Here is a 26,707-nt window from a genome sequence, read left to right as displayed (position 1 = left end):
GCCTCTCCCTTCCCTGCCAAGGGTATTCTTGTTCCCCTTTTAAAGAAGGAGTGAAGCATTCACATTTTGATCATCCGTCTTGAGTTTCGTTTGTTCTAGGGATCTAGGGTAATTCAAGCATTTGGGCTAATAGCCACTCATCAATGAGTGCATACCATGTATGTCTTTCTGTGATTGGGTTAGCTCACTCAGGATGATATTTTCCAGTTCCAACCATTTGCCTACGAATTTCATAAACTCGTTGTTTTTGATAGCTGAGTAATATTCCATTGTGTAGATGTACCACATTTTCTGTATCCATTCCTCTGTTGAAGGGCATCTGGGTTCTTTCCAGTTTCTGGCTATTATAAATAAGGCTGCGATGAACATAGTGGAGCACGTGTCTCTTTTATATGTTGAGGCATCTTTTGGGTATATGCCCAAGAGAGGTATAGCTGGATCCTCAGGCAGTTCAATGTCCAATTTTCTGAGGAACCTCCAGACTGATTTCCAGAATGGTTTTACCAGTCTGCAATCCCACCAACAATGGAGGAGTGTTCCTCTTTCTCCACATCCTCGCCAGCATCTGCTGTCACCTGAGTTTTTGATCTTAGCCAATCGCACTGGTGTGAGGTGAAATCTCAGGGTTGTTTTGATTTGCATTTCCCTTATGACTAAAGATGTTGAACATTTCTTTAGGTGTTTCTCAGCCATTCGGCATTCCTCAGCTGTGAATTCTTTGTTTAGCTCTGAACCCCATTTTTTAATAGGGTTATTTGTTTCCCTGCGGTCTAACTTCTTGAGTTCTTTGTATATTTTGGATATAAGGCCTCTATCTGTTGTAGGATTGGTAAAGATCTTTTCCCAATCTGTTGGTTGCCGTTTTGTCCTAACCACAGTGTCCTTTGCCTTACAGAAGCTTTGCAGTTTTATGAGATCCCATTTGTCGATTCTTGATCTTAGAGCATAAGCCATTGGTGTTTTGTTCAGGAAATTTTTTCCAGTGCCCATGTGTTCCAGATGCTTCCCTAGTTTTTCTTCTATTAGTTTGAGTGTGTCTGGTTTGATGTGGAGGTCCTTGATCCACTTGGACTTAAGCTTAATACAACAGCTCTTAAAGGGCCAACTACCTTTTACACTGGCCCGTTGAACCTCAACGTGAGTTTTGGCAGGCACAAACCACACCTGGGCAGTATGATTCTAGCCATCTTTGGGAATGGTCCCACTTGCAATTGAGGTTTGTCTTCTCACATGAATTAATATCATTAAGATATTCAGATAGGAGACCATCTCCAAGACGATTCTAAATCCTGTCAAGTTAGACACAGGTTTTTCTTTTCTTTCTTTCTTTCTTTTTTTCTGGATGAATGGTTCTTAAAGTCAAATTACAGACCTATAACATAATAGAACCATCAAAACTTAGGACCACAGATGTAGAACCACTAAAATGCTACGAAAGTGGCTATCTACTGAGAAAAAAAGAGAAGCTGGCGTATTTTCTTGCAGGCACTCCATATCCATGTGAGTGACCTTTGGCTCTGTCATTCTCCCCATTCTTATTTGATCATACGAGTCCTATTTGCCTCCTTCTTTAAAATGGCCAAATGGATACAGAGAGATAATGAAATATCACACACAAACACATGTTAACCTGACAACCCAAGTGATTTTTAAAAGGATAAAATTCTCCATAAAATAACAAAGAAAATCAATGAAGTTTAAAATAAAGTATTATATAATAAAATTGAATAAACAAGTGCTTATCGATGATTAGATTAGAGTACATAAAGAAAAAGATGCTCTATGTAGCAGAGGATGGCATTGTCCAGCATCTATAGGAGGAGAAGCCCTGGTCCTATGAAGGCTCCTTTCCCCAATATAGGGTAATGCCAGGGGGCTGAGGTGGGAGTGAGTGGGTGGGAGTGGGAGCATCTTCATAGAAGCAGGGGGAGGGGAAGGAGTATGGGCCAAGGAGGAAAGGGGATAACATTTGAAATGTAAATACATAAAATATCCAAGAAAAATAAAATTAATAGATGCTCACAGTACCTAGTGAAAAAGAAATTCTTAGATTTCAGGTGAATGAGGTCAACACTATTCTGTATATAAGACAGGAAATTAAAGTCAAGGTAAAAATGGGCCCTACATAAAATTAGCGAATGATAAATGGTAATTGCCTGATGAGGGTGTAAATGATCAGAGTAAAAGGACGAGGCTTACCCGAGCGGGGAAAACACACCGCTGAAAACCACAAATTGTCAATGTGGAAAACTCGAAGCATTAGCAAACAAGTTTCAGCAGTCAGCATAATATGAAAATAATGTCCCATGTCACAGGCTGGGCAAGTGGTATGAACACGTCTGTTTGGAAATGCTTACTGAATGTCAAAACATGGACCTGCTATCTGAAGTCTTACGAAGGTGCAAGCATTAGGGCTGCAGCAACTCTTTGTGAACAGGATAGTTGGGTACCAATGGGGAGCTGGCCCATTTTCATCCAATGCCTGCGCATGCCCAGTGTCCACATACCGAGCAAGAAAACCCCTCACGTTGTCTAAAATACTATCCATGTGCCCCGCTCTTATGGACAACAGCACATTTAATTTTGGCATTTAAAAAAATATTAAACTAGACCATGCATTCCAGTGAGAAGAGCTCCTGCCGGGTCAGCATATCATTAGCTTTCCTCGAAACTTAATACTGCTTATTCTACAAACGTAATACCGAAAACACTGTACCAGCATCCTTTAATATAAACTCATAGGATATATTTATTTCTGGATCGCTATTGGAAATTCTACTTTTTCTGAGTGCTACAATTAGTCATGTCTCTCGTATTTTTTTCTTTGTTCTGGACTCGTGAAGTGTAGATTCTGATTTTTGACCTGTGTTCAGCTAGTTGATGAAAAAGCACAGAACGCTTTGTGTGTGTTCCCGTCACGATCCGTAAATTCTAGCCTCTCCCCTCACTCGTTCTTTATTAGTAAATGTAGAAAGGAAAAATGTTTTTAAAATAATTTTCCCCCCAATGGTACAACAGGTTACTTAGCAGTTAGATGTTATAGGCCGAAAGCGTGGTATAGGTGTCTCATAGGTTTCTCTAAAAATGCATTCTGCCATTCCCCTCACCCAACCCTGAGTTGATTGAAAATAAAAGGATCCTTCTGTAAAGCCAGGGATTCTGGAGACGGAAAGTCACTCCCAAGCCCTGGGCCTTTGCGGATGACGTATAACCAAGAGAGGATGATGGGAATGGAACCGGGAATGATGGGTATGCGAGGACAGCAAGCCTCATGGTTCAAGCTGCTCTCACATGCCATAATCTCTCGAGATCTCCACACCCATCGTCAGCATCTAATTCCTTCTCTTCTTATCTGACCTCATCTCTGGAGCAGTGTGATCTGTGTTACCGACTGACTGGATTCTGGCAACTTAAACATGTGTATTTCAAATGGAATTTGGCTCTAACATGATCGGTCTACGTTATGCTCAGTGTAATTGTAGGGAAGAGATTACCCTTTAGATACAGTAACGTGTCCTGTGTCTTTTGAAAATGGATCCCTAGAAGAGTATGGCGTCCTCCTACTTTCCATGGTTTGCCATTGTAAGATACTTACGTAACGACAAATAATAGGATTTCTCGAATGAGTTTATAGGAAGCGGCTTTATACTTGGGAGTGGTGGAGACTTGTATTCCTGTAAGTTGTCTAAAATATTAAAGTGACGTTTGAACATTAGCAGTGGTTTCATCTTCTAGCAGGCTGATTGTATATTGTATATTTTAAAATACTTTTTGATTCTTTGTGAATTTCATGCACCCCAATCCCACTCATCTCCCTGTTCCTTTGTATCTGCCCTTCACCATTATAACTCCCCCCCCAAAAAAAAACCCCAAACAAACAAAAAAGCATCTTTCTGTAGAAGCTGCAGTGTGTCACAGTATGTCACATCATATACCCTTTTGGGGATACATCTGTACTTCAAATGTTAGTTGCAATGAATCGTTGGTCTTGTTTGAGGCCTCTGGCTTCTGCTGCACTATCAATACCAGATCCTCACTGGAACTCCTCTCAAATCCTCCTGTTGTTGCTCTGGGTCATGAGTATCCTGCAGCTTTGGTCCTGTAGGGCTAGTCCCTTCACATGCTCTAGCAGTTCATAGACTGGGGAGATGTTGGGGTTGGCAAATTCAAAGCCCTGGATATGGACCTAAGTAGAAGCTGAATTAGTCAGTGCACCAGCTCTCTGGCACCCACAGCACCATGGCCAGGTCTACTGTGCTGTCCAGGAGAGGTACAGGCCACTCACTGAGTGTTGCAGCCAGGGAGGGATGCAGGCAGCAAGAGATGAGGGATTGGGGCTCAAGCCTTTGGGGCAGGCTCACCTGGTACCTACCACGAGGGTCAGCTCACCAGGTGAGGCAAATTATATATTTTAATCCTTGTCTTTCTCTTGAAATATCCTTATTTCATTCAGCATGTTTTAATTTGACTTTCAATGATTATAACAAAATACCTTTTGATAACTGTCTTATTTATTATAACTGGCACAAGTAACTTTTGGATGGCTTTGACGTTTGCAGTACAACTTTGAATTGAAATGAAGTCACTCTCCTACATGTGAAGCTCCAAGGAATCCAGTTGCATGTACGGCAGAGAAACTTCTTTGTGGCAAATAGTAATCTAAACAGTATGGTGTTTGTCATACAAAAAATGATGCAATTGACCAACTGTCAGGAAATGGTCTCTGAACATTTTTCTGGTGATCATGCTGAATTACTTTGTTGACTATCATTAGAGATACAGTTTTGTAGAGTTATTTTCCTCTCTGAAGTCAATTGGCCCAGATAAAAAATTCTGGTGTAACATTAGCCTCAAAAAGATTAAAACTGAAACATTATTGCCAACAAGGCAGGAGCCACCTTAGAGTGTATTTTAGAAAAACTGGAGACGTTTTGATGCTCTTCCTGTGAGGGAGTGGGCATGGCAGGTATCTGATGGGACAGAGACTCCTAAGTAGCATTGCCAGGTGAATTGTTACATACAAGACTCTATTTGTTACAGGTGAGAGTCCATTGATGCAGGATACCATCTGTTTCCTATGTAACATTAATTCATGTCAGCTTTTCTGGAGTCAAGCAAAAGCCAATGGGAAGAGAAGAAAGGAAAAGAAAAGGCACAAGCAATGAGACCACTCAACATAAGTTCTGAATTCATTCAAAAGGTTGGTCGGTCCATCGGTTGGTCTGTCTGTCTGTCTGTCTGTCTGTCTGTCTGTCTGTCTGTCTGTCTGTCTGTCTGTCTGCCTATCTATCTATCTATCTATCTATCTATCTATCTATCTATCTATCTATCTATCTATCTCTCTCTCAATCATCTACTTAATCTTTTAGCCTAGTTTAGAAAACAGAAAGATTCCTATAAAAGGCTAGTTATTAGCTGCTTAATACAATGACATATGGAAATGTAACTGTATTGTTTCTTTCTTTCCATTTAAGAAATACCATTCTTCTTGGAAGATAGAAGGTTAGTTATTGAGTTACTAAGGAAACAAGGGAATATGCTAGGATAATGGTGGCATAGAACTTGTGAGAGTAACCAACCAGTGTCTGTTTTGCCCTAGGAGGGGTGAGGGAATGAATTGGGGGGAATAGAGAAAGGGAAAATCTATTTTCAATTAAAAAAAAACCAAAAAATTACCAAAACCAGAAACCGAAACCAAATTGGTTACTTTTGTGGCCCAGAAGTTTGAAGCCTGGTATTCTTATTGCATAATACATTCTTTCTTCTTCTACATCTATCTGTTTCTCTGTCTCTCTGTGTCTGTGTCTGTGTCTGCGTCTGTATCTCTGTCTCTCTGTCTCTGTCTCTGTCTCTCTGTCTCTGTCTCTCTCTCTCTCTCTCACTCTCTCTCTCTGTGGTTCTGGACAGTAAGTCTAGGACATTTCATTACATCTGCTAAGAAAGCCCTACTACTGAGAAATTTCCCTTGAATACTTTAAGGTAGATCATGAAAAAAGGCCAGGAAAAGAAAGGTAGATTGTCCTTAGCCCTCTACCAGGTACTGCGGTGTAACTTTTCTATTCCCTCCCCAGTTCCCGAATAGTGACACGGAGGTTTATATTTATTTAATAGCTTTTGGCCTTAAGCTAGGCTTGTTTACAACTAGACCCTGTCTCAGTTATCCTGTTCACAGCAATCTAAGTTCTGCCACATGGCTGGTTGCTTCTCAGTTTCATATGTCTGAGTTCCCCTGGCGAAATCTCCCTGCCTCTTTCCCAGAGTTCCCTCCTTTCTCTGGAAGTTCCACCTCGCTGTTCTGCCGTTCGCTATAGGCCATGGGCTTTTTATTGTGACCTATTAGAAGGCAGGTAAGGAAGGACAGGGATACATCTACCCACAGTGCATATAAACACTGTCCCTACACTGCAGAAATGAAGAGTTGATGGTGTAGGTACCAGAAGTTTGATGTTGTTTTGCAATTTGGACAGCATGGTATCAGCACAAAGTAGTTCCTTAGAGGCATCATGGATCCTAAATGGTTTGTGTACAGCTGTCGAGCAATGCTGTGTACTAAAGGCTGTTTTATGGAGACTGCTGATGAAACGGATGCATTGATAGGAATCTAGGAAGTCAGTGATGGCTGAGATGGGCACCACAACTATGGCCAGCATCTCTCCTTGATGTCTTAGGATTTTGTGACCTTAAGGACCTTCCTAAAGTTCTAACATCAGAAAGGAGTCATTGAAAAGACTTCCCTGACTGACCACAGTAAGTGAGAAGTGCAGTAGACAGAATTTGAAGCAATGAGGAATAGCTACTTTTCCTTCCTTTCTTCCTCCCTCCCTCCCTCCTTCCTTCCTTCTTTCCTTCTGCCCTCCTGGTTTCTTTCTTTTCTCTTTCTTTCTTTCTTTCTTTCTTTCTTTCTTTCTTTCTTTCTTTCTTTCTTTCTTTCTTTCTTTCTTCTTCCTTTTATCCTCCTCCTCCTCTTCTGGCATAAGGAGAAACTGAACACATCTACATTTTCCTTTCTTGCAGATTCTAAAGAAAGTATTTACTCTGCTGTTTCCAGTCTCATTCATCTTTAACTCCTCTGTATCGAAAAACGTGGACTTATTACTTTGATTTTGTGAAGACTTATTAAAATAGGGCCAATTAACTTAACTGCAGTATACCTGAGCTGACAAATATATTGGTAAGTATGTTTTATTAATACAACAAAATTTTACTTTTGATTAGTAGAGATTTGAGTCATGGTCTTTAGCTCATCATACAAAATAAACAAATTGGATCCCTCCTTGCTAACTTGTGAATTTCCAGAGGCTGGCTAATAATTATTTGACTTACTGTCATGGAGTGTTCTAAAGTGACACATCAAATCATCCCTTAAATAGGCTAGAGCTAGCCTAATTGAATGTGTCATGGAGTTAGTATAAAGTATTTAAAAGTACTCAAAATGAGTGACAGACAAGCATAACCTCTGAAGGAATTGGCACATGACTCAGAATTACAGATTTTTCTTATGATTCTATTAGAGAGTAATTAACTGAAAAGATAAGAATGGTACCCAAGATTAATGACAATGTCGATAAGCTATTTGAACTTCAGCTAAAAATGAATACATGGAGCACAGCGATTAAGCACATTTGGTTTAAATAAAGCACCTTCGGCGGCTGGGAAGATTGCCCACTGAGTTTATGTTCCTACTGGGAAATATTTCTTGGGATTGGAGTAACCAAGGCATCTCAAAAACAATGGGAACAATAAAGAAGTTAAAAATACTTTATAAAGAAAGCAGGCCTCCTGGCCATTATCATCTTAGGCTCTTAGTGAAGTAACAGAGTGGAAATTAAGAGAAAAGGCATCATGCGTGCATGAAGAACACAGTGAGAAGCTGCTGATGAGTTTACAGGGAACAGAGCCCGTTAGGCATCTGCCCTTGCATTCCTCTGAGCACGGTGAGAAGTGGGTGGAGGGAATTTGGTGGATGTAATATATCTGGACTTCACTAAATCATTTCTTTTATGCCTTGTAGAAGCTTACTTAACATTTTAATTAAAACTGGTTTAACTATTTATACTGGCAATCGTCCTGAAATAGCTGATACATTTTAGAAAGGGGAAGATGAGAGTCCGTCACTACATAGGAGCTGAGTGAGTGAGAGGAAGGAGAAAAACTGAATGGGCACTGGGCCATAGCTGGTCTCCTGAGGCCAAAGGACCTTGGATATGAGATGTTAGAGCACAGTTGGCGCTCAAACATTAAGGCTTAGAATTGATCTTAAGAATAATGCAAAGCAGAGTTTATTTTGCATGCTTTTGTCATGCTAACAGCATCTCCTCTGCAGCCAGAGACTACCTTTCCTGATTGCAAAAATCCTGATTTGGTCCTGGAGAAAAACCTTAAGTTATTGGAAGATGTTATTAAAAAGAAATAAACCCTTGGTTCAGTGAATGTTATTAAACAACAACACGACGACAACAACAACAGCAACAATAACAACAAAAACTTCCAGTTAAAAGAACTTGTGGAAATAAAATTCTACTTCTGTAGAAAACATTGCCTTAGATGCCATCTACGTTTTGGTCATTAATGCTGGTCTCTGTTTCCTTGTCACCATTAACTTGGCCATTAACCTAGTGCTTTCATATATTTTATCATCTTTATTACCTCTGTTATGACAAGGAAGGCAATGGTTGTAACCGTTGCTTCTATTTATTTCCTACACCAATGGGTTGGCATCTAGACCTGATCCTGTTATAACCGATAATCTGTTTTGCAAAACAAGTTTTGTAATTTATCAGTTCCGTCATATCCAGTTTGCGATAGAGAAATCCTTACGTTAAGTACAGGCTGTAGACAGGGTGGTATTGTTTAGCTGCACGCCCCAAATGTATTTCATCCAGGGCAAATGGCTACAGTCTGCAATGGTTGACATTATATGATTAGATCTTATAATTCTGTAGCATGCCATTTTTTTTCCGACAAATCCCGTACCTTTCTCCTCAGATTCTTCCAGAGTGGTTGCTCGCAAAGTATCTCAGGGCTTCCTCACAGCAAGGGCAGGCATTTTCTCTATTCTCCTTAATGCTTAACTCTAGCTCTTCAGCAAGCACACTTAAAAGGTTTGGCCGTATCTTATAAAATTCCGAAGTTCGGAAACCAGAAAATATGGTAGTAGAGTGTAGTCTTTGCCCCTTAGTAACACAAAATTCTTTTGTTTTTGTGGTGTCTGCTCTCATTTATCTGCATGCACATGTGTGAAGACCAGAGGTCAACTCTGGGCACTGTTCCTCAGGAGCCATCCACCTTGTCTTATTCGGCAGTGCGTCTTTCGGGCACTTGAGGCTTGCTTATGAGGAAAGGCAGGCTAACCAATGAGCCCTAGGCATCCACTTGTTCCAGCCTCCCCAATGCTAGAGTTACAAATCCACCCCAGTGCCCAACTCTGTATGCAGGTTTTGGAGAATCACACTCAGGTGATGCTGGTGTTACAGTAAGTACTTTAGAGACAGAGCCATCTTTCCAGTTCCCAAAATTGCAAAATGAGCCAATGTTCTGTTTTCGACATACTAAGTAATAACTGAAATTGACATTATTTAATGTTAGTTGTTATGTTAAATATGAATTAACATAAGGTTCAAAAGCAAAGAGGATAATAGAAATGGTAGCATCATTTTGAGAATTTGGACATTCATTAGCATTTGGAATTTAAAATCCATTATTCTGTAGAATGAATTTACACATGGGGAAGAATTTTAGCTGATTAATAGCTCAAACTTGTGTATTATAAGCTCTGGTTTCACATTTTGTTTTTTGGTGTGTGTATGTGTGTGTGTTTCTCGCACTCTTTCTTTTCTTTCTTTCTTTTTTTTTTTTTATTAACTTGAGTATTTCTTATATACATTTCGAGTGTTATTCCCTTTCCCGGTATCCGGGCAAACATCCCCCTCCCCCCTACCCTTCCTTATGGGTGTTCCCCTCCCAACCCTCTCCCCATTGCTGCCCTCCCCCCACCAGTCTAGTTCACTGGGGGTTCAGTCTTAGCAGGACCCAGGGCTTCCCCTTCCACTGGTGCTCTTGCTAGGATATTCATTGCTACCTATGAGGTCAGAGTCCAGGGTCAGTCCATGTATAGTCTTTAGGTAGTGGCTTAGTCCCTGGAAGCTCTGGTTGCTTGGCATTGTTGTACATATGGGGTCTCGAGCCCCTTCAAGCTCTTCCAGTTCTTTCTCTGATTCCTTCAACGGGGGTCCTATTCTCAGTTCAGTGGTTTGCTGCTGGCATTCGCCTCTATATTTGCTGTATTCTGGCTGTGTCTCTCAGGAGCGATCTACATCCGGCTCCTGTCGGTCTGCACTTCTTTGTTTCATCCATCTTGTCTAATTGGGTGGCTGTATATGTATGGGCCACATGTGGGGCAGGCTCTGAATGGGTGTTCCTTCAGTCTCTGTTTTAATCTTTGCCTCTCTATTCCCTGCCAAGGGTATTCTTGTACCCCTTTTAAAGAAGGAGCGAAGCATTCACATTTTGATCATCCGTCTTGAGTTTCATTTGTTCTAGGCATCTAGGGTAATTCAAGCATTTGGGCTAATAGCCACTTATCAATGAGTGCATACCATATATGTCTTTCTGTGATTGGGTTAGCTCACTCAGGATGATGTTTTCCAGTTCCAACCATTTGCCTACGAATTTCATAAACTCGTTGTTTTTGATAGCTGAGTAATATTCCATTGTGTAGATGTACCACATTTTCTGTATCCATTCCTCTGTTGAAGGGCATCTGGGTTCTTTCCAGCTTCTGGCTATTATAAATAAGGCTGCAATGAACATAGTGGAGCACGTGTCTTTTTTATATGTTGGGGCATCTTTTGGGTATATGCCCAAGAGAGGTATAGCTGGATCCTCAGACAGTTCAATGTCCAATTTTCTGAGGATCCTCCAGACTGATTTCCAGAATGGTTGTACCAGTTTTCAATCCCACCAACAATGGAGGAGTGTTCCTCTTTCTCCACATCCTCGCCAGCATCTGCTGTCACCTGAGTTTTTGATCTTAGCCATTCTCACTGGTGTGAGGTGAAATCTCAGGGTTGTTTTGATTTGCATTTCCCTTATGACTAAAGATGTTGAACATTTCTTTAGGTATTTCTCAGCCATTCGGCATTCCTCAGCTGTGTATTCTTTGTTTAGCTCTGAACCCCATTTTTTAATAGGGTTATTTGTTTCCCTGCGGTCTAACTTCTTGAGTTCTTTATATATTTTGGATATAAGGCCTCTATCTACTGTAGGATTGGTAAAGATCTTTTCCCAATCTGTTGGTTGCCGTTTTGTCCTAACCACAGTGTCCTTTGCCTTACAGAAGCTTTGCAGTTTTATGAGATCCCATTTGTCGATTCTTGATCTTAGAGCATAAGCCATTGGTGTTTTGTTCAGGAAATTTTTTCCAGTGCCCATGTGTTCCAGATGCTTCCCTAGTTTTTCTTCTATTAGTTTGAGTGTGTCTGGTTTGATGTGGAGGTCCTTGATCCACTTGGACTTAAGCTTTGTACAGGGTGATAAGCATGGATCGATCTGCATTCTTCTACATGTTGACCTCCAGTTGAACCAGCACCATTTGCTGAAAATGCTATCTTTTTTCCATTGGATGGTTTTGGCTCCTTTGTCAAAAATCAAGTGACTATAGGTGTGTGGGTTCATTTCTGGGTCTTCAATTCTTTTCCATTGGTCTATCTGTCTGTCTCTGTACCAATACCATGCAGTTTTTATCACTATTGCTCTGTAATACTGCTTGAGTTCAGGGATAGTGATTCCCCCTGAAGTCCTTTTATTGTTGAGGATAGCTTTAGCTATCCTGGGTTTTGTTATTCCAGATGAATTTGCAAGTTGTTCTGTCTAACTCTTTGAAGAATTGGATTGGAATTTTGATGGGGATTGTATTGAATCTGTAGATTGCTTTTGGTAAAATGGCCATTTTTACTATATTAATCCTGCCAATCCATGAGCATGGGAGATCTTTCCATCTTCTGAGGTCTTCTTCAATTTCCTTCTTCAGTGTCTTGAAGTTCTTATTGTACAGATCTTTTACTTGCTTTGTTAAAGTCACACCGAGGTACTTTATATTATTTGGGTCTATTATGAAGGGTGTCGTTTCCCTAATTTCTTTCTCGGCTTGTTTCTCTTTTGTATAGAGGAAGGCAACTGATTTATTTGAGTTAATTTTATACCCAGCCACTTTGCTGAAGTTGTTTATCAGCTTTAGTAGTTCTCTGGTGGAACTTTTGGGATCACTTAAATATACTATCATATCATCTGCAAATAGTGATATTTTTACTTCTTCTTTTCCGATCTGTATCCCCTTGACCTCCTTTTGTTGTCTGATTGCTCTGGCTAGAACTTCAAGAACTATATTGAATAAGTAGGGAGAGAGTGGGCAGCCTTGTCTAGTCCCTGATTTTAGTGGGATTGCTTCAAGTTTCTCTCCATTTAGTTTAATGTTAGCAACTGGTTTGCTGTATATGGCTTTTACTATGTTTAGGTATGGGCCTTGAATTCCTATTCTTTCCAGGACTTTTATCATGAAGGGGTGTTGAATTTTGTCAAATGCTTTCTCAGCATCTAATGAAATGATCATGTGGTTTTGTTCTTTCAGTTTGTTTATATAATGGATCACATTGATGGTTTTCCGTATATTAAACCATCCCTGCATGCCTGGGATGAAGCCTACTTGGTCATGGTGGATGATTGTTTTGATGTGCTCTAGGATTCGGTTTGCCAGAATTTTATTGAGTATTTTTGCGTCGATATTCATAAGGGAAATTGGTCTGAAGTTCTCTTTCTTTGTTGGGTCTTTGTGTGGTTTAGGTATAAGAGTAATTGTGGCTTCGTAGAAGGTATTCAGTAGTGATCATCTGTTTCAATTTTGTGGAATAGTTTGGATAATATTGGTATGAGGTCTTCTATGAAGGTCTGATAGAATTCTGCACTAAACCCGTCTGGACCTGGGCTCTTTTTGGTTTGGAGACCTTTAATGACTGCTTCTGTTTCCTTAGGAGTTATGGGGTTGTTTAACTGGTTTATCTGTTCCTGATTTAACTTCGGTATCTGGTATCTGTCTAGGAAATTGTCCATTTCCTGAAGATTTTCAAGTTTTGTTGAATATAGGTTTTTATAGTAAGATCTGATGATTTTTTTGAATTTCCTCTGAATCTGTTGTTATGTCTCCCTTTTCATTTCTGATTTTGTTAATTTGGACGCACTCTCTGTGTCCTCTCGTTAGTCTGGCTAAGGGTTTATCCATCTTGTTGATTTTCTCAAAGAACCAACTTTTGGTTCTGTTGATTCTTTGTATGGTCCTTTTTGTTTCTACTTGTTTGATTTCTGCTCTGAGTTTGATTATTTCCTGCCTTCTACTCCTCCTGGGTGTATTTGCTTCTTTTTGTTCTAGAGCTTTTAGGTGTGCTGTCAAGCTGCTGACATATGCTCTTTCCTGTTTCTTTCTGCAGGCACTCAGCGCTATGAGTTTTCCTCTTAGCACAGCTTTCATTGTGTCCCATAAGTTTGGGTATGTTGTACCTTCATTTTCATTAAATTCTAAAAAGTTTTTAATTTCTTTCTTTATTTCTTCCTTGACCAGGTTATCATTGAGTAGAGCATTGTTCAATTTCCAAGTATATGTGGGCATTCTTCCTTGATTGTTATTGAAGACCAGTTTTAGGCTGTGGTGGTCCGATAGCACGCATGGGATTATTTCTATCTTTCTGTACCTGTTGAGGCCCGTTTTTTGACCAATTATATGGTCAATTTTGGAGAAAGTACCATGAGGAGCTTAGAAAAAGGTATATCCTTTTGCTTTAGGATGGTATGTTCTATCAATATCCGTTAAGTCCATTTGGCTCATGACTTCTCTTAGTCTGTCGACATCACTGTTTAATTTCTGTTTCCATGATCTGTCCATTGATGAGAGTGGGGTGTTGAAATCTCCCACTATTATTGTGTGAGTGCAATGTGTGTTTTGAGCTTTAGTAAGGTTTCTTTTACATATGTAGGTGCCCTTGTATTTGGGGCATAGATATTTAGGATTGAGAGTTCATCTTGGTGGATTTTTCCTTTGATGAATATGAAGTGTCCTTCCTTATCTTTTTTGATGATTTTTAGTTGAAAATTGATTTTATTTGATATTAGAATGTTTACTCCAGCTTGCTTCTTCTGACCATTTGCTTGGAAAATTGTTTTCCAGCCTTTCACTCTGAGGTAATGTCTGTCTTTGTCTCTGAGGTGTGTTTCCTGTAGGCAGCAGAATGCAGGCTCTTCGTTGCGTATCCAGTTTGTTAATCTATGTCTTTTTATTGGGGAGTTGAGGCCATTGATGTTGAGAGATATTAAGGAATAGTGATTATTGCTTCCCGTTATTTTTGCTTCATATTTGGATGTGAGGTTATGTTTGTGTGCTTTCATTCTCTTTGTTTTGTTTCCAAGATGATTAGTTTCTTGCTTCTTCTAGGGTATAGCTTGCCTCCTTATGTTGGGCTTTACCATTTATTATCCTTTGTAGTGCTGGATTTGTAGAAAGATATTGTGTAAATTTGGTTTTGTCATGGAATATCTTGGTTTCTCCATCTATGTTAATTGAGAGTTTTGCAGGATACAGTAACCTGGGCTGGCATTTGTGTTCTCTTAGGGTCTGTATGACATCAGTCCAGGATCTTCTGGCCTTCATAGTTTCTGTCGAGAAGTCTGGTGTGATTCTGATAGGTCTCCCTTTATATGTTACTTGACCTTTTTCCCTTACTGCTTTTAATATTCTTTCTTTATTTTGTGCGTTTGGTGTTTTGACTATTATGTGACGGGAGGTGTTTCTTTTCTTGTCCAATCTATTTGGAGTTCTGTAGGCTTCTTGTATGCCTATGGGTATCTCTTTTTTTAGGTTAGGGAAGTTTTCTTCTATGATTTTGTTGAAGATATTTACTGGTCCTTTGAGCTGGGAGTCTTCACTCTCTTCTATACCTATTATCCTTAGGTTTGATCTTCTCATTGAGTCCTGGATTTCCTGTATGTTTTGGACCAGTAGCTTTTTCTGCTTTACATTATCTTTGACAGTTGAGTCAATGATTTCTATGGAATCTTCTGCTCCTGAGATTCTCTCTTCCATCTCTTGTATTCTGTTGGTGAAGCTTGTATCTACAGCTCCTTGTCTCTTCTTTTGGTTTTCTATATCCAGGGTTGTTTCCATGTGTTCTTTCTTGATTGCTTCTATTTCCATTTTTAATTCCTTCAACTGTTTGATTTTGTTTTCCTGGAATTCTTTCAGGGATTTTTGTGATTCTTTCAGGGATTTTTGCGATTCCTCTCTGTAGGCTTCTACTTGTTTATTAATGTTTTCCTGTGTTTACCTAAGGGAGTTCTTCACGTCTTTCTTGAAGTCCTCCAGCATCATGATCAAATATGATTTTGAAACTAGATCTTGCTTTTCTGGTGTGTTTGTATATTCCATGTTTGTTTTGGTGGGAGAATTAGGCTCCAATGATGCCATGTAGTCTTGGTTTCTGTTGCTTGGGTTCCTGCGCTTGCCTCTCGCCATCAGATTGTCTCTAGTGTTACTTTGTTCTGCTATTTCTGACAGTGGCTAGACTGTCCTATAAGCCTGTGTGTCAGGAGTGCTGTAGACCTGTTTTCCTCTCTTTCAGTCAGTTATGGGGACAGAGTGTTCTGCTTTCGTGCGTGTAGTTTTTCCTCTCTACAGGTCTTCAGCTGTTCCTGTGGGCCTGTGTCTTGAGTTCACCAGGCAGCTTTCTTGCAGCAGAAAAGTTGGTCTTACCTGTGGTCCCGAGGCTCAAGTTTGCTCGCGGGGTGCTGCCCACGGGTTCTCTGCGGCGGCAGCAACCAGGAAGACCTGTGCCGTCCCTTCCGGGAGCTTCAGTGCACCAGGGTTCCAGATGGCCTTTGGTGTTTTCCTCTGGCGTCCGAGATGTATGTACAGAGAGCAGTCTCTTCTGGTTTCCCAGGCTTGTCTGCCTCTCTGACTCTTTTCTTTCTCTTTTTGTTTTTATTGTTTTGTTGTTGCTTACCTTGTTATTTTCTAAGGAGAGTAAGAGATGAAAGGAGGGTGAGGAGGATCTGGGAGAAGATGAGAGTAGAAACTATGATTAAAACACTGGATGGAATGGAAAAATCATTTTTAAGGAATGGGGGGAAAAGGAGCCTAGACTTTGTTATGCAAAACAAACAAAAGTATGTAAAACTATATACTATTTGACAAGGAAGAACAAGACTGAAAATTGAAAGGAAGAATATCAACAAATATGTAAACATTCAAAAGGGACGTCTAAAACTTCTTTCAGTATTGTAATGGTTACAAAATTTGATATCGGGCTTTGTTTCTATTTGAATCATGTATCCTGTCAATTTTCAAATTGACTGCAAAATGCATTATGCTGTTTACTGTTTTTCTCAAGAAAGCCCCCCATCCCACCGATTTGTACAAAACTATAAGTTTGATGAGGAAGTATTTTTTTTTGAGACAGAATTCTATGTCCCATGAATTCAGACTTGAAATACAGTTGGGGATAGGCTTGAATTTGTGATTTTCCTGACTCCACCTCCAAAGTGCTGGGATTGCAGGCATTCATTACTTTGCCTGGCTTTGATGAGAATTCTCTTAGAGAAGGGTCTCTTGTAGGTGACTTATTACATCCCAGCCAGATTTAAAGGTAGTCCATGAAGTCCTTTTTTAAAAGCTTCTTCTGTCTACTGTCTCAAAACCAGACAGCAGATTTTCTTAGAGTCCAAACAATGTATGAAATTAGAACATCCAAGAAAGCCAGACCATTATGGTCGGTAGGCAGTTATTTCTGTCAGTACTACACGTTCTTGAGCTGTAGGCTTCTGGAAAGTATGTTTCTAATTGGATTTGGTTATGTCTTTGCCAGGGAGTATGGCTGCCTCTGCAAACAGTTGGTTACTCATGCTAGGCCACGTAGGGATATAAAGAAAGGGTCCCAGACAAAGCAAAGAAAAAGCAAGGGTAAACACTGTGTGGTATTTTTTATTTTACAAGAGAATGGACAGGTACATACATTGATGAGTGGGCTCTGAATTGGATTTTGTGAATAATGTCAGCAGGTCCTCAGTTCACAGAGGGGGATCCCCTAGCCCACTACATGGCCCTAGGATAATGAGCTGAGAAAATGGCCCTAGGACAATGAGAGCTTGGAAAAGCTCTTCAGGTAGAAGAAATCAGCTTTGAGTGTGTGCAGGGCTGTTGGTTCTTCATTTGCATATGAAAGTGGGTGCTTTGTTTTTCTAAGGCCTGGTTAGACCTGGGAAGGACAGACTCTTTCCAGTCAGTGAGGTCCCTATAACAAAGTACCAAGAACATAAAAACACCAGAAATACTGGTGGGGAAAGAAGCTGGGTGGTGAGAAATGAAGACCTGACCTCAGATCTGTCTTAGAATTGGCATTCCAGGCAGGCTGAGATCTCTGGTCTTGGCTTTGGCTGTATCCCTATCCAAGCTACTATTTCTAGATCTCCCCTGGGTTTCCCCCTTAGTTCCTTTGTGCTTTAAATCCCTAATAACAACAAACTACCTCACTCCCCTGCCACACAACATCCTTCTTATAGTTGAGCCCTCCCCACAGAGTCCCTCTGCTGACATTACCTCATATTCTTGAACATTCCTTTCTCACTCAACATTTGTCTCATTTCTCTTTTCTTCTTTTTTGACTATTTGTTTTCATGAGATATAGTTTGATCATGGTTTTCCATTATTCTAACTCCTCCCAGACTCTTCCTACCTTCTTACCTACTCAACTTTGATTTTCCTTCTGTCCCCTCTCAACACACACACACACACACACACACACACACACACACACACACACACACACACACACAAAACCTAAATATCCAACACCAATCAGCCAAAAATCCCCAGCAAAATAAAATAAAACACCCACAAAAACAAAAACAAACAAACAAACAATACTTGGAATTTGGTAGGTGTTGGCTTACTTAACTCTTGGGCATGGGCCTTACCCTGGAGTGTGGTTAATATAACTAATGACACTCTGTTGTAGAGAACTGATTATTTTTCTGCCTTTGCTAGCAGGTATCAATTGCATACAGCTTCTTGATTAGGTCTAGGAGCCTGTGTCTCTGTCCCTCTGTTAATGCAGGCCTCATATAAGAGTTCATATCTGTATTAGTATTGCTGTGTCCAGAAGACAAGGTTTCTTGGGAGTCACCCAGTCCATTTGGCTCCTACTGCTCTTCTAAATATATTCTTGAGCCTTGATGGCAGAGGTTTGATGAAGACATCACTTAGGACTAAGTGCTCTAAAGTTACTCACTGTCCAGTTGTTTGTCTCTATGTTAACTCCCATCCACCACAAGAAGAAGCTTCTCTGACAAGGGTTTATAGAGGCACTGCTCTATGTGTATGGCCATAAGTCATTAAGAGTCATTTTATTGCTAGGTTTTGTTAGCAGGATAATAGTAGCAGGTTTTACCCTTGGCCCATACTCTGTCTGAGGTGCTTGGCCACTTTAGCCTTGTCATATATGGTTTTGCCTCTCCCACATCTCTTGGAATTGGGACTTAAATCCAATTTTTAAAAAGTGGTTGGCTATCCTTTTTCCTGTGGCCTCTTTAACATAATTAGATCATATGCTTTATAAAGAGAAAGGGGCTTTACTCTCTTGTTCACTACCGCATCTATTCGATCTTGAGCAACTTCTACTAAGTACACAAAATATCTGTGCAATGAATGAGGGGGAAAGAAGTATTCAACAATCAGCTTAAAACTATGTTCTGTTTTCCATCACTCTGTTGTTCACAAAACCTTTGACAGTGACACTTGGTGGCAATGAACCATTTGTGGCGCCCAATTGGGGATGAAATGGTGCTGAGAGACAGCTATAGCCGGAAGGGAAAACTACTGTTAAGGATCAAGAATTAGGCAAGAGCAGGAAGTCCAAGTGACATTAAAAAATGAGAGGGTTCCAGGATAGGAGGCAATTCTTTGTTAGTTCTCCAAAGAATTCAGAGGAGTTTGAATTTTTCCCTATGTATGTGGTATGGGGAAGCAAATAATTTTGTCTGAAAGTTCAAAGGAAATAGTAGCTTAAAATGCTAGAAGACTAGGGAAATATGGGGGGGGGAGTGACATTGTTGAAGTGCTTCAAATAAGTGACAGAAACACTAGAAAACTTGAGCAACAAGAAGGAAATCTGACTCTCTGTTTCTAAGGTTAAGACTCCATCACAAATATGGATGTATGCGCCTAGTCTTATTGTAACTGGTTATGCCAAGCTCGGTTGATATTGCTGGGAGGCCTGCCTGCTCATTTCTGAAGGGAAAGGGAGGATGCCGTGGATATGGGAGAGAGTGGAGGTATACGGGGTGCTTAGAGGAGAGGAGGGAGAGGAAACTGAGGTTGGGATGTAATATATATGTGAGAAGAATAAAATAAAGAGTCCATCACAGAAGAAAGGAAACGGGATCAAGTCTGTTGAGGAGTGAGGAGATATGGCCACTACTTGCACTGCTCTTGGTTTTTAATTAATGATTCTGTCTGTGTTCTGATAAATAGGAAACACGTAACGTCAGCATAATGCAGTACACTCTGTGAGTCAGCAGTGCAAAATTATGCACAACAACACACCGACTTTGCATAAATAAAGACACCGCTAGAGTCTCTAAGTGCAGGCAAATGTAACTTATTTTGCGCATCTTCAAGATTCCATTTTGGAGATAGCTTTTTCCCCCCCTTCTAGTTAATGCAATATTTGCTTTGTTTGCCACCTGCTTTTTTCAATAACTTGCTTGTAGCTGATAATAAAAGAAATGAATAGCATCCTCAGTGTTGGCTCGAGTCTCTCGCTCTGTTACAAATAGCAAGAACTCCTGGTACATAATAATAGTAGACCATCGCTCTAGACTGAAGCTAATTCATTGGTTTTGTTTGTGGTGGGGCAAATCTGCTTCAAGACCCCACAAGGCAAGGAAACACGGAATTTTATGTAAAGCTTGTTGATTAGGTACAATGTATTTTAAACATAGTTTAGCAAAACTGGATAAAAGAAATTTTTTTCTATAGGTGACACAGAGACAATATTTAAATCTTGACTAAGCCCTGTAATTTTTATGTTCACAGCTTTGTTGAAAGATGTTATCTTCCCCACAGCATCGTGTTATCAGGGATGGGAACCTTAAATCAACAGCTGTTACACCTCCAGCAAGTTATGAATTTTCCCTGATTTATAGCAATCATTCTTGTTATTTCTTTCCTAGTCAAGCAGAGAAATTAAGGTTATTTTCATGTAGCACTGCTGCTTAAGAATTCACATGATTTTCATCTATTGCCTTTAAATTAAATTGCTGTTGGATGTGATTGAGGGCTCATTTTATTAATAACAGAAATGCTGTTAGTAAATAGAAAGAAGAGGCAGCATTATTTACATAAAATAAAACACAAACATAGTAACACAGACATAATAACAGAATAATTTGTATGACTTGTGTTTTGTATTACATAGATAAGGTAAAAATAAAAGCTCAGGAGATTCATGAGAACAGAGGAGAGAAATTCTGGTGTTTTATTTTGTTGGCTTTAGGTATCCTTTTTTTTTGTATTTTGTTTTTAGGTTTACTCTGTATATCCCTGGTTCTCCTGGAACTCACTGTGTAGACCAGACTGACTTTGAACTCAGAGATCTGCCTGCTTCTGCTTCCTGAGTGCTGGGATTAAAGACATGTGCCACTACCTCCTGGCATTTATTTGCTTTAGGTATTCTTGTTCTTTTTTTTAAAATAGCTTTTATTAAGTAGAAAAGGTGATATTTTGGTGAATTTGTGTAAACAATACATTCAAGTTAAAAATTTAGTTTTATTTAACAGGGTAAAAGTGACCATGGATTTTCTAAAATTGTCAAAATGAAGAACAAGTGACATTCACTAAATATGAACATGTATCCTCAAAGACACTCGCTATAATCCTGGTAGCTATAGATTCAAGAACTCTGGCGGCATCTGTGAAATCCAGCACTGGGCAGAGGCTTACATAGCACAGCAAAAATGAAGACCCCTGTGATGCCACTCATTCAGAGTCTTCAGATGCATGCAGAATCCTTTTCGTTTCCTTTTTTTTTCTTTTATTGGGTATTTTTTCATTTACATTTCAAATGTTATTTCCTTTTCTGGTTGGTTTCCTGGACATAAACCCCCTATCTCATCCCCTCCCCTTCTTCTATAAGGGTGTTCCCCTCCCTATCCACTCCCCCTTCCCACCCTGACATTCCCATACACTGGGGGCCCAACCTTGGCAGGACCAAGGGCCTCTCCTTCCATTGGTGCCCAACAAGGCCATTCTCTGCTACATATGCAGCTGGAGCCATGGGTCAGTCCATGTATAGTCGTTGGGTAGTGGTTAGTCCCTGGGAGCTCTGGTTGGTTGGCATTGTTGTTCTTATGGGGTTGCAAAACCCTTCAGCTCTTTTAATCCTTTCTCTAATTCCTCTAATGGAGGTCCTGTTCTCAGTTCAGTGGTTTGCTGCTAGCATTTGCCTCTGTATGTGTCATGCTCTGGCTGTATCTCTCAGGAGACATCTGTATCGGGCTCCTGTCAGCATGCACTTCTTGACTTCATCAATCTTATCTAGTTTTGGTGGCTGTATATGTATGGGACAGTATGTAGAATCTTAAACATGATGTAGCATAGCCTCAAAAGGGTATGGCTCCAACCTCATGCCTGGTATTGGGGTTTTTGTTAGTGCAGCTCTCTTGTAGGACCACTGTAGCCTAGGTAGGAAAAGTGTCTAAATTATATACATATATGTAGGTATATATTTCTGTATATGTATATAGTTTAAATATATATATGTATATGTACATGTATATGATGTTTATATGTATGATGTATATGTATATGATGTGTATATATATATATATATATACATATATATGTATATACATAGACATCCAAAACATAGGCTATTGTTGTTGCCTTTCATTGTCTCCCAGCGGTGGAAGGTAAGTTCATACTGCTAAGGACAGCATGCACTTTGGACACAAAACCCACAAGTTCTAAGCTGGATCTGACTTGAAATCCTCCTTCCTAAATACTGGCTTCATGGCACCAAAAGGTACCATGCACACTCTTCCAGTGGAGGAAAGTAACTAGTAACCCTACCCATCTAAAAGACCTATAAACTATATTGTCCAGCATGGCACAATAGCTCTAAGACTGTAGGCACATATAACCTTAACTATAACCCTCAGCACTGTAATTGGAGGTCTTCTCAACAAGAGGAAAATCACGACTAGTACTGGAAACCTCGCCAACTACTCTGGGCTACTGAAGTCATGGATCTCTGAGAACCTACAACCAACACTTCACTAAAATCTGTTTTATTCCCATTATATTCTAAATGTTTTCTTTATACCAACAGAGAAAAATGTAGCTCTCACTCCTTATCAAAGAAATTATTATTATTATTATTATTATTATTATTATTATTATTATTATTTGTACAGCAGATGGAGACCATTGCAGGAAACTACAGGTGATCAAAATTCTGGAATGGAGTGGTGCCCAGTACATGATATGTATGTACGTATGTATATATGTATGTATGATCTATCTATCTATCTATCTATCTATCTATCTATCTATCTATCTATCTATCTATCATCTATCACAAGTCCTGACTCCTGAACCTAAGCCTCAGGAAACATCGCAGAAGAAAAACAGAAAGATCCTAAGAGCCAGAGAAAGAACAGGAAGTCTGCTTGAAGGCATCTCTTAGGAATGTAAGCAAAGCTACATCCAGGAAGTCTCATCAACATGGCTGCCTACATGGTATCTGAACAAAGGCAGCACCAACATGAACACAGAAGGGGGATACATAACAGGGCTCCAAACTTAGACATAAACTATAGGCAAATAAGAAATGCTGAGAGTAGGAGAAATAATCTGCCTCAAGGAAGGGACCCCAGTTTATTATGTAATAGTAAGTAGTCAGCCCTGAAATCATATCCGTACAAGAACTATTATGTGGACTGAGCAGACTGTATTTGTATATTTAGGAACACATCCTCCTCCTCCACCACTACCACCACCACTACCACCACATCCACCACCACCACCACCACCACCACCACCACCAACAACAACAACAACAGCAAGAAAAAGAGGCCATGAATTTGAAAGAGCAATGGGTTACATGGAGAGAGAAAAGGAAAGGGATAAATAGCGTAATTATCTTTTAATTATAAAAAATAAATATCTTTTAAAATCACCTGGATTTGCTCCTTCGAAGGAGAAAAGACCAGGGAGCACCATTTGAAGGAAAAGGCCTAAAAGGCAATGCTTACATCACACTTATCTTAATATGATTAAGATATATTAGTGACAGCCGCATCAGCACGTGCTAACAACCATTCTCTAGTGTTTATCGGTTATTAAATTTAATTAGCTTCAATGACTCTTCAAGCCTGTATGTGATATCTTTGCTTTACAACCCAAACCAGTTATACTCACTCAGGCAATTAGCAAATGACAGACAGGTAGTAGATATTTGAACTAGGCAGTATGTGTTTAGAGTCTTCTTTGGCTCTGCCTGCATAGCTATAAAAACTTTGTCTACACATGGGGCCATCCGGGCTGTGCTTACTGTTAGAAATGTAATGCAGTTCAGTTCAATAAAGATCTCTGCCCTAGAAAAACAAGACCAAACACAAATGTCTAGCATAAGCTCTGACTTCACAGTGGCTTTTCTCTGGAACCAAGCAGTGAAGTTCTCAATAGAGGTTTTTAACTGACTTGTCACTGGGCAAAGCAAATTGGACCCTACACAACACATGCTGCTATGCACAAGCTTCCGGTCTTTTGGGGCATGATCCTTAGTGTGCTGTTGTGGGAAGTGAGGGGGTTCCTGGTGAGAAGTCCAGGTGTCATTTGGAGAGTGGCACTGCCAACTTGTGGGAAGACTTTGCTAGAAGAGTGAACCTGACCCCTGATATCTGGAACATCCTCCGACTTCCTGTGATGAGCTATGATCTCTTCCTTCTTTGTGGGTCTGCTGCTGTGACACTTCCTACTATGAGATACTCGCCATAGCTGAGGCATACTGACGCACCCTGAAATCTTCAGAACTGTTAATTACATCTCCATATGTTTTGTTATAGTAAAGGAAAAGAGAATCATGCCATAGGAGGCACACAACATCAGTAGGTGTGGCCATCTCATGGTTGGAGGAAGAAGTTAGGGAATATATCCTGAGCAATCAAAGTGTCATTTCTAAGTCTCTAGTGATCATTATAAAAAAAAAAAAAAAAGCAAAGACAAGTGAGAATTTTCTTTATCTTTTTTTCCTTTGTTTTTGTTTTTCCCGACAAGGTTTCCATGTATAGCTCTGGATTTCCTGAAATTCACTCTGTAGACCAGGTTGGCCTCAAAGTCACAGAGATCACCTGTCTCTGCCTCCTGAGCGCTGGGATCAAAGGTGTGCATCACTGACTGGCTGAGGATTTTCAAAGCAGACAGAACTGGCTAGTTCACATAATGAAAAATGACCTAGGTTTGTTTGGAATGCAAATAGTCCTTTCTTATTGGTGCACATTCATTATACACTGTCCTGGGGCTCGGAGGACATTTCCACTCAAGTACACAATAGACACTGATCACCTTGTTCCTTCTTACTCATCTCCTTTATTAGCTCCGCCCTGGATTCCCGTAGAGCCTTGGTCCCCTCCGACAGATGCCCTTCTACATTCATGCTATACACACCATTTCATGAAAAAATCTACGATCCACAAGTAGGAGAAGACATACAATACTTGTCTTTCAAAGCACGACTTATTTTGTTTAATATGATAATCTCTGATTGTATCAATTTTCTTGCAAAGAACACAATTTAGCTCTTCTTTACAGCCGAATAAATGAAATATAAGTGATTTTAGGTGATTTCTTATAAGTGCCTCTTAGAACCATAAGGAAAACAATCATAAAATTTAAGATACGTCTCCCAAATGGCTTAAGACAATCACTTTTAACCAATCTCCTGCTGTTTAGAAACGCTTACTGCAATAGTTAATAATTGCAGAAAGAGATTCCCTTTGTTTCTGCTGAATAAACCATGTGCCTATGACCTTTCCATCACTATCAGCCGGATAATGTGGGGGTCTTCGTTGATGCTCTCTACCTTTCTTCATCCAGGAGACGCTTTCAGTTGAACCCATATCTCACTGGCAGGCTAGTCTAGATAACCAGCGTACTCTGGGTATCTCTAGTCTCTGCCTCCCTATGAACTACAAACAGGCTGTCCACCACTCACATGTAGGCACTTACTTATTCCAAATAAGACTTACATTGGTTCTGGGGGTCCAATTAGATCTTCATGTTTGCTGCATGTGGAGAGACCACTTTTAGCACTGAGCCGTGTCTTTGGTTCAATTTATAATTTTTACATGACAAGAAGTTTCAAGTTTTCCCTTACTTTATCGGACTTTAATTTTGAGTCATGCAAACTAGATTTAGGAGCAGGGAATGCGTATTAGGGAAGGTAACTCTAGCTGCTGGAGTGTGGAGAGCCTTAACTCTCAGTAGTTTTGCATGACAGAAATCTATTAACATTTCTCACATTCATGGAATCTGGTCAACATTCTTCATATCTATTCATGGACATGACTAGATCCAAGTATATCCTTCTGCTACTTTCTATAGGTCCTCAGGGACTTCTTCATCCCAGTAACAGATGCAGAGTGAAGGTGGGAGCTGGAAACAACCAAAATTTTATAGACTGAGTCAAGAAGTGGCGCTTACTGCTCCCTTGCATTCTATTGGCTGTAACTGTCACGTGGGAAAGAGGCGGGGACGGAAACCGACTCAGAAACAAAGGCTCAAGGAAAACTCATTGACCGTCTTTGTCACGGATGGCAAAAGAACTTTAGGAAAAAAAGTAAGGCATTCAAGGAAATATAAAACCACACATGGAAAATTGAGCTTGTGTTTTGTCTAGAGAAGGATAGCCCAGCTGGGAAGATACGACTTTTAGTTTATTTCTAAAGATGACGATAAAAAAAAAAAAAAAGACAAACCTTGGCCTGAAGTCACATACTTGATCCTCAAATGTCAGCTTTGGAGATGTTTGAGATCATCAGTCCATGTGGTATAGGAAGCATCTATGTTGACTCCTTCGTGTATTTCAACCCGCAGAGATGATCTTGGAGGGTGACAGATGTAACTTGTACTGGCGTTGATTTGTACAAATAAAAATGAGTCGTTTTAAAAGCTGGTTTATGATGCTGTGGGTTTCTCAGGGCCACCAAGAAGAGACACTTGTCATCACCATTATTACTGTTTTAAACAAAAATACACTTCTTTTATTTGTGGTTTCAGAAAAGTCAAACTTTCCAAAATTCATGTCTAACCACCACTATGAGCCACGACCAGCTAAAACTTTCCATCGCTACTTAGCTCATTCCTTTCTCCTTTGCTCTTTGTACATTCTTTAATATACAATTACTCAGAAAAGACAGACGATGGAAGAGTAAATCAATTCTTCTGTAGTGCCCAATAGAATCCAATTTAGAGACCGAGTTGCAGCTATCCCAAGAAAATAAGTATTCAATTAAAGGTGTTATTCGTGGCATGACTCACCGACTGCTAATATGATTGTTAGAAGGTTTGCTGCAATGAAGAGAAGTTCAATTACGTTGCATAAAAATTACTGTT

General features: G+C 39.9%; 1 long non-coding RNA gene across 2 annotated transcripts; it reads left to right on the top strand.

Moving 5' to 3' along the window:
* The first annotated feature begins 3,250 nt into the window (after positions 1-3,250).
* Positions 3,251-26,265, top strand: LOC102549403 (uncharacterized). Of its 2 annotated transcripts, XR_005486940.2 has the most exons (5): positions 3,251-3,676; positions 5,041-5,200; positions 7,015-7,171; positions 22,507-22,582; positions 25,697-26,265. It is a non-coding gene; the product is annotated as an uncharacterized LOC102549403 (long non-coding RNA). The 2 variants fall into 2 exon arrangements; XR_005486941.2 differs by lacking the exons at positions 22,507-22,582; positions 25,697-26,265 and adding an exon at positions 8,324-8,537.
* The last annotated feature ends 442 nt before the right edge of the window (positions 26,266-26,707 follow it).

Source organism: Rattus norvegicus, chromosome 7 (assembly GCF_036323735.1).
Source record: "Rattus norvegicus strain BN/NHsdMcwi chromosome 7, GRCr8, whole genome shotgun sequence".
Taxonomy (NCBI): Eukaryota; Metazoa; Chordata; class Mammalia; order Rodentia; family Muridae; genus Rattus; species Rattus norvegicus.
This window is presented reverse-complemented; position numbering and strand designations above follow the sequence as displayed.